Here is a 15,827-nt window from a genome sequence, read left to right as displayed (position 1 = left end):
CAGTTATTTGCTCCCTTATCAAACACATTATTTAAATTCACGCACTCTAATTCTCAATTGCCACCATTAAATTCAATCACCCGTCGACATTTCATCCTTAGTTATCATACCCATCATTAATAATACCCAAAATCTAAAATTTTACCTCATCCTGGTAACTCATAACTAACATACACCGTAAAGTTACCGCTTAGTAACCCAAATTTCTAAGCATCCCAGTCATCTAAAATTTCATACACTAACATAAAACAAATTAAGCTCATTAAATAAAATTCACTTATATCCTATTATAATATATCCTTCTCATGAACATTTAACCTTTTTTTAAAAAAAAAAAAATTTATCCTTACCTACACCTTATTCATGACACAATTAACCAGAAAACCACATTAATACTTCACTAAATTTATTGTCAATATCACCCTTTAAATCACATTACTTACCTTGTTATCGCATCAATCATCAATCTCACTTCTCTTATACACCTATGTTTCCCAATAATCTCAGACTATATATCTTTCATATATAACCCATAAAAATATTAAAGATATCATTCACATCTGATAACCCTTCTCACAAAATTTTTTTAAGGTAATTATTGTCGTAAATCTCACCTTAGATTTCACCACAATTCCCTTATAAGACACATTTATTCCCTTAAGTTCCCTCAAAGACACTTCATTTTGATAACAGTCAATAAATCCTCTATTTTTTTCCCAATCAATTCAACCCTAAGATGATCTCTAAATCTCTCAAAGAAGTTCAATTAAATCCATAGAGAAAGAAGTTTTCCGATTAAAATATTCATATCCTGATGTATCTTCCCAAAAGTTAATGACTCCCCTGAAGATATTTCTACATCAAATTTTATCACATCAAATCATTTCAATTCTAAGGTACGAGCATGCTTACTAGAAATAAATGATTGCGTACAAATTATTTTGCCACGATTTCTTTACAGTTTGCCACGATTTCTTTATAATTTGTCAGAAGTTTGCTGTAATTTGCCACAATTTTCGTTTATTTTTTTATTATTTTTTTTCGTGTCACTCCATTCATGCCTACCTGCCTTTCTCTTAAACATTTATCATACTGCTTAATCTTTGACAATTAAATTTAAACTTTTATAACAATTCTATAGCATAAATATCACAACTCGGTTCAGGGTAGCACATTCCGCATATCTCTAGACATGTAATTTCTAAGAATGAAATTCACATATATACAACCAATACATATAAAGATGCAATATTTCATGGTGAATGTTTCTCCAATTTATGTCACTCATGATATACCAAGAAAATTTCCATGCGCAATTACGCAACGAATTAAAACAAATTCAATTCAACGTGACCGCCGTCTCATAGACCACACGCCTTTCCTTTTTATTCGTGTCAAAATTTCATACCTTTTTGTTCTCAAATTGCGATAAAATTAGTATTTCTCACATTTTCATGTCACAATTAGACCCTTAAGTTAAAACATCCACGCTAACTACCCTTCTCTCTCCTTAACCTTCCTCGAGGTGACCGGCTCAAAACTGAAAAGGATCAGGTCAAGGACGTCTCCCTAACCTAGAAGAGGGCTCCTAAACAGTTTCTACCCCGAGTTCATTTTATTAGACTCATCCTAAGTTCTTTAAATTCATTGGTTTAGGCCTTAGGATCGTTTGCTCTGATACCACTTTGTAATAGCCCCATTTATTTAGGAGCCTTTAGCTAGACATTCCCAAATAAATAGGACCGTTACCATCTGGGTTTCCGAGGTAGTGAATAACAAAGACCAACTCACCAAAGTACTTTAAATTAAAAACTTTAATGATTACATGTTTATTACAAATTAACCAACTAAAACTTAATATAAGATAATTTACAACTCGCAGCGGAAATAAATAAAGTGATCTCATAATCTACGTGGTCTAGACTTCTAGGTAGATTGGTCAAGTCCTCACGCATCCCATAGCTCCCAAGTCAGCTAATCTTTAATACCTGTCAAATCTGCTCCCCATTATGGTTCACCACAGGTGTTCACGAATACACTGTCAACCACGAGGTTGAGTAGGAATAGCTAAACAACAAAAATAAATGAATACAAGACAATATCAAATGCAAATGCAATGCATGCTCATGATCAATCCTCCGACGCTCCCGTTCATCCCGCCAATCCCTGGCCGTGGTATTCTCAATAACATCCCAGAGAAAAGTCCTGCAGAACCAGCCTGGGGAAACCAATGCTAGTGCTCATGATATGATATGCAAACAATATACTTACCATCCCAGATATGAGGCTGGGGAAACCAAATCAATATAAGCATGTCAGTCACGAGCTGAGGTAGTCAATAATAAAATCATCTCAGTCACAAGCTGAGGTAGTCATTAAACAATATATCTCAATGCAACCAACCAACAATCATATATCATCCATCACAATTCCAAATAATTCAACCAGTAAAATTAGATAATACCATTCAAGTAAACATTAAAGTGATTGAGTAGCTATCCTACCTGTATAGCAAAGCGGCTCAACAAAATCCAAATAGCAAAGCACATGAATCCAAGCAACAAAACCCGTCTCACAAAAGCGTCACCAATTAACCTTAAGATGAAAAAAAGATGAACAAGCTCCTTATCTCTCTAGTCTCATTCTCTCTCTCTCTCTCTCTCTCTCTCTCTCTCTCTATATATATATATATATATATATATATATATATATATATATATATATATATATATATATATATATATATATATATATATAGAGAGAGAGAGAGAGAGAGAGAGAGAGAGAGAGAAGGGATCATGTAAGTCCACCCTTTTAGGTTGAGTCCCTAAGTCTCAATCTAAGCCATTAGATCAAAAGAATGAAGGGCTAAGATTAAAAGAAAAAAAAAAACTGTATATAAAACCACCCAAACCCTAATCACCCCTCACATATCCTACCTCTTCTCTCTCTCTCTTCTTTCTCTTCCATTTTCTCTCTAAACCTCCACAGCCTGCCACCACCCGCCCCGCACACCACGCCGACGCCACCGCCACCCCCCACCCCAACCTATTCTCGCCGCCTCCTCGCCGCCTCCAGTCCCCGACCAACAACTCCCGACAACGACTGCCGCCTCCTCCTTTCCCCCTCTCTCATTCCGCACCACCACCATCACCCCTTCTTCTCCCGCCTCCAGTCCCCGTCTACCAGCGCGCTGCCGCCTCCCTTCCCCTCTCCCTCTTCTCCCGCCTACTCCGTCCTTCCCCTCTCCCTCTTCTCCCGACTGTCTGCCTCCTCCCTCCCCTCTCCTTTATCTTTTTTTTTTCAGATCTGAACTCTGAGTGGTGGCGGTGGGTTGTTGATGTCGCGGGTCAGTGATGATGTTTTTTTTTTTTTTTTGCCGCGTGGGGGAAGGTTGCGGTGGTGGTTGTGGTTGTGGTGCGTGGTAGGTCTGCCGCATCAATTTTTTTTTTCTTTTTTTTTCAGATCTGAAATAAAAAGTGGCTTGGGTTGTTGTTGGTTGTTGCGGTTTGGAGGTGGTTGTGGTGATGTGGTGGTTGGGGCAGGAGGTGATAGGATGATGGTGGTGGTTGAGAAAGAAAGTTAGTAGTATAAATTTACATTTTTGGGACTACAGTTACAAATTTAAGTACTAAAGTTACAAAATCAAGGACTATAGTTACACTAGTAGGACAATAAAATTACAGCTTTGTTGGCTAAACTAACAACTCATGGCTAAAGTTACATTCTTGAAAAACAAAAGTTACAATTGAAAGGACTAAAGTTACAATATTAATGTATATTAATTCAAATTTTTACATATATAAACCACCATACGACTAAAATTATGATTCTAACGACTAAAATTACGACTCCAACAACTAGAATTACACTTAGAAAGGAGGTAAAGTTACACCCATAAAAATTAAAAATTTAAATTTTTACTTAAGAAACATCATAGAACTAAAGTTACGCCTTCAACGACTAAAGTTATACTTAAAAGGGGTAAAGTTACACTCATAAAAATTATAAGTTCAAATTTTTTCTTAGAAACATCATACAACTAAAGTTACACCTTCAGCGGCTAAAGTTACACTTTAAAGGGGTAAAGTTACTCTCATAAAAGTATATAAATTCAAATTTATATATAAAACCACCCTACAACTAAAGTTACAACTTAAACGACTAAAATTACATTCGTAAAACAATAAAATTACATATTCTTTTGTTAAAATTACATATATCAAATTTCTAAATTCAAAATTTTATATACACAATGACTTTAAAATGTAAAAAATATCCTCATAAAGTAATAAATGACTAAAGTTACACTTATCAAGTAGTAAAGTTACGATCGAGAAAATGATTGGCTAAGAATAGGACTTATGGACTCAACCAAATTTGTGGACTCATTTGAACTCGACTCTATATATATATATATATATATATATATATATATATATATATATATATATATATATATATATATATATATATATATATATATATATTGTGTTTTGTGAAAGTGAATAAAACTTGTGGTTTGCTATTGTATATATAGTAGTTAAGGTAGTATCGTTTTAGGAAAGTTTATAAGTTGTAAGATATAATAATATTGTAATAAAATATTTATGGCAGGTAAAATAAATAAATAAATAAATAATAATAATAATAATAATAATGGGATATAATATTATATTATTATGAATATTATTGTAAGGTGCGAAATTATGAAACTAATTAGCGCGTAACATCACTCAGCGAGTTCAGCTTTACGCACTGATTTTCAAACAGCTGCCATTTCTTCGTTACTGATCGGAATCAAGCTTGTGACCATGCGTTGGAAAGCTAAGACAATAAGATTTCACCTCCAATTTGAATCTCTCTCATAGAAGCTGTAATATTCTAGATATTCCCGTTTCAAATTATCCCTAAAACAAGTGATCACATTTCCATAATTGGCACATTTGTGCAAGTTTCCTATTAACCTTTCATAGTCTACCTTGTACTTTAGACACACACACAAAGGTCATATAACCATAAAATATGAGGGGTATTACAGTCTTTCCTCCTTAAAATGAACTTCGTCCTCGAAGTTCGCGCATAATAACAACCACTCAAAACCCATTCCACCTAGACCCTACATGCTAATCAAAATGTTATCACTGCTAACTCACATTATGACGCCACTTGCACATATTACCCAACATATATACCATTAACTTCAGTAGTATTACATTCTACCTCACTTAAAAATAACTTCGTCCCGAAGTTCCACCTCTATCTTGACACCACTATAATCCCAAATATTAACATGCTACGTGGTCTTATCCAATTCTCTCCCCCACATCCTCACACGCTACGTGGTGCACCACCAACATTTACAACAACTAAATCCTTAAGTCCACTCTAATGCTACAATAGATCTCATCATGCTTACCAACATTTCTTAAGACAACCAAATAACAAATAAAAAGAAGTGATACTAACGAAATATGACATCCTACCCTACTTAAAATTAAGGTTACGTCCACGTAACCTCAAAGACTACACAACACTCACCAAGATCCTCCAGACTTCTTTCCATGACTATCAACTTATTTATATTTACAAAATATTCGTCCTAACATTCTACTCATCGTTCTGCCAACAAGAGTCCATAACAATTTCTTGTGTAATAAATATCAATCTTTCAAGTTATAACATTATTATCTTATCAATCTCAATACACCATATGCATAAATCATACTCATTGTCAACAATCCTTAAGTTCGCATCAATCCTTATTCATCATCTTACTCATCTTAAAATTACTTAACAACCCAAATCATTACTCTTACTATTTAATTCTCAAGGCTCGGCTATTTTATCTTTACTTTTTAACTAAATCCAACAATTCATAACAATAGTTTTTCTCCGAAACATGTTTCAGTTATTTGCTCCCTTATCAAACACATTATTTAAATTCACGCACTCTAATTCTCAATTGCCACCATTAAATTCAATCACCCGTCGACATTTCATCCTTAGTTATCATACCCATCATTAATAATACCCAAAATCTAAAATTTTACCTCATCCTGGTAACTCATAACTAACATACACCGTAAAGTTACCTCTTAGTAACCCAAATTTCTAAGCATCCCAGTCATCTAAAATTTCATACACTAACATAAAACAAATTAAGCTCATTAAATAAAATTCACTTCTATCCTATTATAATATATCTTTCTCATGAACATTTAACCTTTTTTTTTAAAAAATTTTTTTATCCTTACCTACACCTTATTCATGTCACAATTAACCAGAAAACCACATTAATACTTCACTAAATTTATTGTCAATATCACCCTTTAAATCACATTACTTACCTTGTTATCGCATCAATCATCAATCTCACTTCTCTTATACACCTATGTTTCCCAATAATCTCAGACTATATATCTTTCATATATAACTCATAAAAATATTAAAGATATCATTCACATCTGATAACCCTTCTCACAAAAATTTTTTCAGGTAATTATTGTCGTAAATCTCACCTTAGATTTCACCACAATTCCCTTATAAGACACATTTATTCCCTTAAGTTCCCTCAAAGACACTTCATTTTGATAACAGTCAATAAATCCTCTATTTTTTTCCCAATCAATTCAACCCTAAGATGATCTCTAAATCTCTCAAAGAAGTTCAATTAAATCCATAGAGAAAGAATTTTTCCGATTAAAATATTCATATCCTGATGTATCTTCCCAAAAGTTAATGACTCCCCTGAAGATATTTCTACATCAAATTTTATCACATCAAATCATTTCAATTCTAAGGTACGAGCATGCTTACTAGAAATAAATGATTGCGTACAAATTATTTTGCCACGATTTCTTTACAGTTTGCCACGATTTCTTTATAATTTGTCAGAATTTTGCTGTAATTTGCCACAATTTTCGTTTATTTTTTTATTATTTTTTTTCGTGTCACTCCATTCATGCCTACCTGCCTTTCTCTTAAACATTTATCATACTGCTTAATCTTTGACAATTAAATTTAAACTTTTATAACAATTCTATAGCATAAATATCACAACTCGGTTCAGGGTAGCACATTCCGCATATCTCTAGACATGTAATTTCTAAGAATGAAATTCACATATATACAACCAATACATATAAAGATGCAATATTTCACGGTGAATGTTTCTCCAATTTATGCCACTCATGATATACCAAGAAAATTTCCATGCGCAATTATGCAACGAATTAAAACAAATTCAATTCAACGTGACCGCCGTCTCATAGACCACACGCCTTTCCTTTTTATTCGTGTCAAAATTTCATACCTTTTTGTTCTCAAATTGCGATAAAATTAGTATTTCTCACATTTTCATGTCACAATTAGACCCTTAAGTTAAAACATCCACGCTAACTACCCTTCTCTCTCCTTAACCTTCCTCGAGGTGACCGGCTCAAAACTGAAAAGGGTCAGGTCAAGGACGTCTCCCTAACCTAGAAGAGGGCTCCTAAACAGTTTCTACCCCGGGTTCATTTTATTAGACTCATCCTAAGTACATTAAATTCATTGGTTTAGGCCTTAGGATCGTTTGCTCTGATACCACTTTGTAATAGCCCCATTTATTTAGGAGCCTTTAGCTAGACATTCCCAAATAAATAGGACCGTTACCATCTCGGTTTCCCGAGGTAGTGAATAACAAAGACCAACTCACCAAAGTACTTTAAATTAAAAACTTTAATTATTACATGTTTATTACAAATTAACCAACTAAAACTTAATATAAGATAATTTACAACTCGCAGCGGAAATAAATAAAGTGATCTCATAATCTACGTGGTCTAGACTTCTAGGTAGATTGGTCAAGTCCTCACGCATCCCATAGCTCCCAAGTCAGCTAATCTTTAATACTGTCAAATGCTCTCCATTATGGTTCACCACGGTGTTCACGAATACATTGTCAACCACGAGGTTGAGTAGGAATAGCTAAACAACAACAATAAATGAATACAAGACAATATCAAATGCAAATGCAATGCATGCTCATGATCAATCCTCCGACGCTCCCGTTCATCCCGCCAATCCCTGGCCGGGGTAATCTCAATAACATCCCGGAGACAAGTCTGCAGAACTGACTGGGAAACCAATGCAAGTGCTCATGATATGATATGCAAACAATATACTTACCATCCCGGATATGAGGGGAAACCAAATCAATATAAGCATCTCGATCACGAAAGTGAGGTAGTCAATAATCAAATCATCTCAGTCACAAGCTGAGGTAGTCATTAAACAATATATCTCAATGCAACCAACCAACAATCATATATCATCCATCACAATTCCAAATAATTCAACCAGTAAAATTAGATAATACCATTCAAGTAAACATTAAAGTAATTGAGTAGCTATCCTACCTGTATAGCAAAGCGGCTCAACAAAGTCCAAATAGCAAAGCACATGAATCCAAGCAACAAAACCCGTCTCACAAAAGCGTCACCAATTAACCTTAAGATGAAAATAAGATGAACAAGCTCCTTATCTCTCAAGTCTCATTCTCTCTCTATATATATATATTTTGTGTTTTGTGAAAGTGAATAAAACTTGTGGTTTGCTATTGTATATATAGTAGTAAGGTAGTATCGTTTTAGGAAAGTTTATAAGTTGTAAGATATAATAATATAATAATAAAATATTTATGGCAGATAAAATAAATAAATAAATAATAATAATAATAATAATAATAATCATAATAATAATGGGATATAATATTATATTATTATGAATATTATAGTAAGGTGCGAAATTATGAAACGAATTAGCGCGTAACATCACTCAGCGAGTTCAGCTTTACGCACTGATTTTCAAACAACTGTCATTTCTTCGTTACTGATCGGAATCAAGCTTGTGACCATGCGTTGGAAAGCTAAGACAATAAGATTTCACCTCCAATTTGAATCACTCTCATAGAAGCTGTAAAACTCTAGATATTCATGTTTCAAATTATCCCTAAAACAAGTGATCACATTTCCATAATTGGCACATTTGTGCAAGCTTCCTATTAACCTTTCATAGTCTACCTTGTATTTTAGACACACACACAAAGGTCATATAACCATAAAATATGAGGGGTATTACACGTGGCCATAGACAATCCTCTTGCGGCCGTGGTTATGGATCTTTTGGTCGTGGGCATCAAAGTTCCGTCACTTCTAATGCTACACAGGGAGCACAGACTAGCGTATCTCCTGATGCTTCTTCGTCTTCATCCTAGGCCACTACAGCCGTTCCTGGGTTCACTTCTGAGTAGACAACTCCTCTACCTCTTTCAAGTTATCGAGTAAGACGCGCTCTAACGACTATTGTTGGTTACTTGATAGTGGTGCCTCAAATTATATGACTGGCACCCTCGAGTCCTTGATGAACCATGTTCCTATCGCGCCTTCTTTGTGAGTCTTCCAAACGGTGTACATACCTCCGCCACGATGTGGGGCACTGTTTTATTGGGTTCTCTCGTCCATCGTGACGTTCTCTATGTTCTTCACTCTCGACTCCATCTGATTGGGCCCCGCTTCTTTATTTGCCTTAGCCTAAATTGTAACACCTCCATACTCCAAGTGCCTTACCAGGACCACTTAGGGCATGGAAGTGCTACCATCTCAGTTACCCGAGGCAATGAATATCAAATAGACCATAAAGAAACATACTTTAATAAATAGTTTAACGTGATACAAGTTCAACCAAAACTGATAATGTAAAATACAACCGTTCTCAAAATGTCAAACCAACTAAACAAAATCAAAGGATGTTCGACACAGCAGAAGACTTCTAAGACAGCTCGTGATGACTCAACCCAGCTATCCCATGTGCATCAACTCATACCTGCTCAATAACAGCTCACCATCCCCGAATGGATCACCACAGTTTTTAAAACAATTAAACGGGGTCAGTACTGATTACACAAAACAAACAGCTGCAGTAAAACATTACAATCCAATCCAATCAACCAAACTCCGTCACATCACCACACACTTGACTACACACTAAAGTGTGTAGTCCTGCCAGAATACTCATCGCAACAAGTATTCCACACCGCCAGTGGGGGACCGTAGCCGTTCCCACCTAAGCCCCGCTCATCTCATCCGAGCGATAAACCCACGTTCTTAAATATGCACATCCCTTCTGTGGCGGGTTCCACAGAAGGCGAATTAAGGGCATGAAGCCACTCCCGTAAGTGACTCCACTCAGCCGAGGACGCACCTTGCAAACCACAAACGATATACAATAATCACATTATACTATCAACAATCACCAATTTCAAATCCAATTCCAATATGATATACAACAACAACAAACAACCACCAACACATTATGTAATCAATACTGAGTAGGAAAATCCTACCTGGAATAGCAATCACACGAGACTGTCACAACAGCTAATCAGAACTTTTCCTCTACGAATCCTCCTCCTATAGCACATAATTATACAATTACCAACTACTCATCATAATACACCCAAATCTCCCAATTCTATCCAATTAGGGTTTTAGGCAAACTTATTAAATAATTATAAAAATTATACAAGAAGCTTACCCTTGACACAACGATCACAATGGTATAACGAACAAGACAATCCGACGATCCTAGCCTTGGGATTTGCTAATAATGCGAGAGATGCGATCTACGTAACTCTTTTCTCTTTAAAGGTTTTAGAATGTTAAAGGTGATTAAGCAAAGTGACGGATTCCTTTTTATATTAATCTCCCATTATTAACAAAAACTGGCCAAACAATCCCGTAAGACACACTTACTCGATCGAGTGCCATTTACTTGATCGAGTGTCACACTTACTCGATCGAGTACCCATCAGGTCAGCTACTGTTTTGCGTAAAAAGATACTTACTCGACAGAGTAAGTTCCACTCGATAGAGTACCCATAGACATAGAAAACCGTAGTATTCCAGTCTTCCCTCCCTATCTCCACTCCGACACAACAACATAACCAAAACTCAAAAACACAACTCCCAAACAACACTCATGATACCGTCGTTTAGTACCAAAAATAAATACCTAAGTACAACTAACAGAAGTCAGCGGTAAGTAGGGTCGATCTCCACAGGGAGGCGGTCACTATCTACTTGTCAATTCGGTCTGCCTAAGGTCACTAATTGGGGGTTTGAGTTGTTTAAACTAAACTAAAAGAGAATCAGGCAAGAGAAAAGGGTAAGAGGGATTAACAATAGAGAAAGGGAACTAGGATTGTCGGGTCATCAATGAGTCGATAATTGCAGCTAAGGTCACAGATAATCGTGTGCACAGTCTAAGGGGTAACGAATATCTCCTTCCGGTCTCAATTCACCCAAAAATACTATTAGCTTAGCTTTCGCCCTCACTAAAGCATCGTAATGTTCACTGCAGGTCTCACCCCTTCCAACCTTCCGTTCTAGGTCAAGGCTTACCAAGGTTAATTAGCTAAGTGCATCGATTCAAGTAGCTATTTACAGTTAAATGCGGTGATTAACAACAAAGACATGATAGCAACGAAAGATCTGTAACCTGATTAGCAACTAACAATAAATCATCGAATCCCCTAAATCCTAGCAGGAGATTTAGCTACGCATAAGTGAATTAGATCCGGAAAAGAGAGAGAAACAGTGTTCAACAGTAAAAAGAAAAGTAACGTATGATGTGAAGTATCAAGTGGTTCCAAAACCTAATGTCGTCTTTCCTATTTATAGGAAAGACAATTATTAAAACCTAGAAAACGAAATAAAACTAAGACAGCCCGAGCCCATTAGCGAATTACTCGATCGAGTAATTTAGAACTACTCGATCGAACAGATTCATAGCAAAACCTCTCGATCGAGTAGAAAACCTACTCGATCGAGGAACTCCAATTATGCACAATTCGATCGAACAAGGATTTCACTCGATCAAAGTCTTATGCTATCCCAAAACTACTCGATCGATCATAAAAGCCTTCAATTTAGTGACTTTGACTCAGCCAGCAACTTGTTTCGTTGATTTCAGTATTGACTTGTTTATTTAGCTTCCGAAATGACTTTACACGTCCCAAGACAGCAGCGTCTCCGCTCCAAATCCACTCATCCTCTAAATGTAAGCAAAGTGGACGATAAATGGCTTGATTCTGCTACTTTCAGGTCCATTCCTGCAAATAAAGCAAAACAAACTAAAGTAGAATATTCAGGGTATTTCGTAGCTCAAAACTACGAGGATAGCATAGAAATACGTGCATAAGAGACTTAAAAAGACTATATAAAATGCACGTATCAAATCTCACCAAACCGAACCTTTACTCATCCTCGAGTAAACTAAATGCAAACTAAAGGAACGGAAAAGAAAGCTCAGAGCTAGCTATAAATGCCCACTTAAACCGATTTAATGCAAGCAAACTAATACTTATAGCAAAAACTGTCAAATGCAAACGAGTTGTAGGATGTTTAATAAAGCTGAACCTTCGACCTTGTAAGACCTTTAAAATTGAACTCTCACGGGTCACTCTTCTATCATGAAGCAAAGGGTAAGCATATGAATGTAAGAGAGAAAGAAAATAGTCGCTCACCTAAACTACGACTCACATAAACATGCATGCAGCTGATATGATAGACAATTCTAATCATCATTCATACATTCCAACCAAACATGGTCTATCACAACCGAGGGGTTACAAAAGTATGGTAAAGTGAGGTAATGGGTAAGAAAAGCCAAAACATTTTTGGGAATGTGGAGGTAGTACCTGAACAGAACCAAATGGAGCATATCCATCTCTAATCCATCAAAATTAAGCACAATGCCCTTATTTGGCATTCAAACTCACCAAACCGAACTGAACATACTCCTCAATAGATAGAAATAATGCATAGGAGTGAAACCGTCAACAAACATTTTTCCATTTTTTCCAAATTTTTTTCTTCCTTTTTTTTTTCGGTTTCTTTTTGTTTTTCTTCTTCTTTTCTTTTTTTTTTTCATCCCTTTTCTTCATAAATTACCAACTCCAAATCAATACAATACAAACCAAACTTGGCACGATAAATTATATACCGCAAAAACATACACTAAACTAGCTTGACATGGCAGGCTATATTTGGATGTAGTTAACGGTCAAAAGGCAATTTTGGCTAAATGTGGAGTTTAATGGGTAAAAATGATAGAAAAGGGAATTGTAAGCACCTCCCTGCATGTGACACCAACCACTAACCCGAATGTATGTAGGCAAAAAGCAATTGAATTTCATATACGTGCAAATTGATGATACATGTTATGCAAGGAGTATACTACTCACAATCCTACATGAAACCGGTCACAAATGACACCAGTTTATAAGGCTCTAAATCTTAGAAATTATAAGTAGTTTGCCAAAATTTAAGATCAAGTTTATTTGTTCAGCTGTATTTAAACATTAACTCATAGATTATGCAATAAGACAATGCTAAAAGATATTAGTTTGTGCAAGGCTTAAGCAAAGGACAAATTATAGTGCAATTTTATCATAGAAATCCACCGTTCCGACTCGACTATATGCTAAATTTAAACGTGAAATTTTTGATTTTTTTAAATTTTTAATTTTTATGAGATTTTTTTTAATTTTTATAAAAATAAACAACAATGCATACAGAAATTAAACGTGACAACATAAATGCAGTAAAAATAACATGCAGACACAGATATGGATGCATAACCTCCCCAAACCAAACCGTACAATGCCCTCATTGTACCCAAAATAGGAAAGGAAAATGCAAACTGAAAAGGAGAGAGTGAAGATGCGGAAAACTCACAAGATTACGCTAAGTAGGGACCTCCCCAAACCAGCCAGCAACATGGGAGGTCACAGACAGCTCCAGAACAGCGTCACAGGAAGCGAATCAAAGCAGGCCAACTCGTGATACTCGATCGAGAAGATATAATACTCGATCGAGTACAATCAGCTGCCAAAGTGTTCGATCGAGGAGAACTGGTTACTCGATCGATATATCTGTTTCTGTAGGTGTTCGATCGAGGAATAGGAGTGTTCGATCGAACGGATTAAGCACTCGATCGAGTAAAAAGAATGCTCGATCGAGTGGTACCTGCAGACAAATGACGTCCAAAATCCAATTCTAGATCGTTCACAGTCTATTGTTTGAAAACCATTTATTACACACAACAAAACTTAAATGTAAATCAACTAAAAATTTAAACGCCGGATTGCCTCTCGGACAGCGCTAGTTTCAGACAGGTCCCAGCTCGACCTTCTTTTTTCTTCAATAACCACTGTAATTGAGCCCAGTCAAAATAGCTTAAAGCTCGCAGCAGCCGATCTGTGACACCCTTAAATAACGCGATAATTAAATACGTAAAATCTACAGAAAAACTGGTAGGATATGTTTGTAATTGGTTCAACTAGACAAAACCTGTAATTTTTAAAACTTTTCCTAAACCATTCACAAACATCTCCAAATTTAAGAGTGCCAATACCTGCAAAAGCTAATAAACTAATTTACATAACCACGCTAAAGACACGGGGATATAATGATACAAACCAACATAGAAAAGGGAGACATATGTCCCTTTAAAATATATACAAAACCAAAAGTTAAAAGGTTTACTATAAGAATAGCCAAACTAGGTCCAAGGTTCCTTATGCTCACTAGCTCGTCTGTGACCCCACCTAAATCTTCAACCTGTCAATCGCATTTTATACAAACACGAAAGCCACAATTCAGTGGGGAGTAACTTCGAGTCCTCCCAGCCACGAAACATCATATTTAATATAACATGTAATAAAACATGTAAACAACATGATAAACAATTTAATTATCTAGTATTCCAACCTATGACCCCCTAACTGACCAAAATAAACTATCATGTGAAACATATAACAAATAGTAATCCAAACTTTATCAATTGTAACCGGCTTACATCTCACCTATTACAATTCATAAAATCTCCATACAAGAAAGGGCAATATATCAAAGACAGGCATAAGTTCTTAGTACCGTCAATAGTCACTCTGTAACTCGAGTCTATACCACGAGGTAGGGAAGGTAATCGAACCGGTATCTTGGCTCAGCGGTTAATATTAATAAAACATGGCCAAGACACAACACAACCCTAGCCTAAAATCTGCCTTGAGACCTAGACATGCGGATACACACCACCGCACCCAAGACCCACAATTTTTCTAAAACAAAGTGAGTACCCTAAGGAGTCCACCAAAGGGTTGGCTAGTACTTAAGCTGACCACTTACTATCAAAATAAGTAACGAGGTCATGCCCCAACTTGGATATAAACCCACTAGTCAGGAACACAAAGGCTATTAAGCAGTGAACATATACTCGTCAGAGACTATAAAGACCTATCTATGACAAACACAACAACCTGCAAGAAAGTATTTAATACCAATACCATTTCTAGCAATATTAACAATATTAAAGGCTTCAGGGAATCTAGGGCCATTTCTACAATATAAGACACTATTAAATTCAACCAACTATACATGTGAACTTAAAAACTTGATAAATGGCCTAAAACAAGAAAAAGGCCGATTATCCAATTCATATAAAATTTCATCCAACCGAATTTTTACCCGCAACCCTGACCCTGCGACAGTGCGGGTTAAATTGCGGTGACCAATCACTCAATTAACTGACATCGAATCAGTCAAAGGGACTAAGGCTCAGTTTTCGGCACAATCATCAAAACATTACAATTATCGCTATAAAATTCATTTTGAGCCTAATCATACAATTTCATTTCCTAACCTATACTAACATGTGCAACTACCAATATAAACATAGTTTTTACCTTTAACATAATTTTTACTACTAATATGATTTAATTC

Source organism: Silene latifolia, chromosome 11 (assembly GCF_048544455.1).
Source record: "Silene latifolia isolate original U9 population chromosome 11, ASM4854445v1, whole genome shotgun sequence".
NCBI classification, from domain to species: Eukaryota; Viridiplantae; Streptophyta; class Magnoliopsida; order Caryophyllales; family Caryophyllaceae; genus Silene; species Silene latifolia.
The sequence above is the reverse complement of the archived record's forward strand: the minus strand, read 5'-3'. Positions refer to the sequence as shown.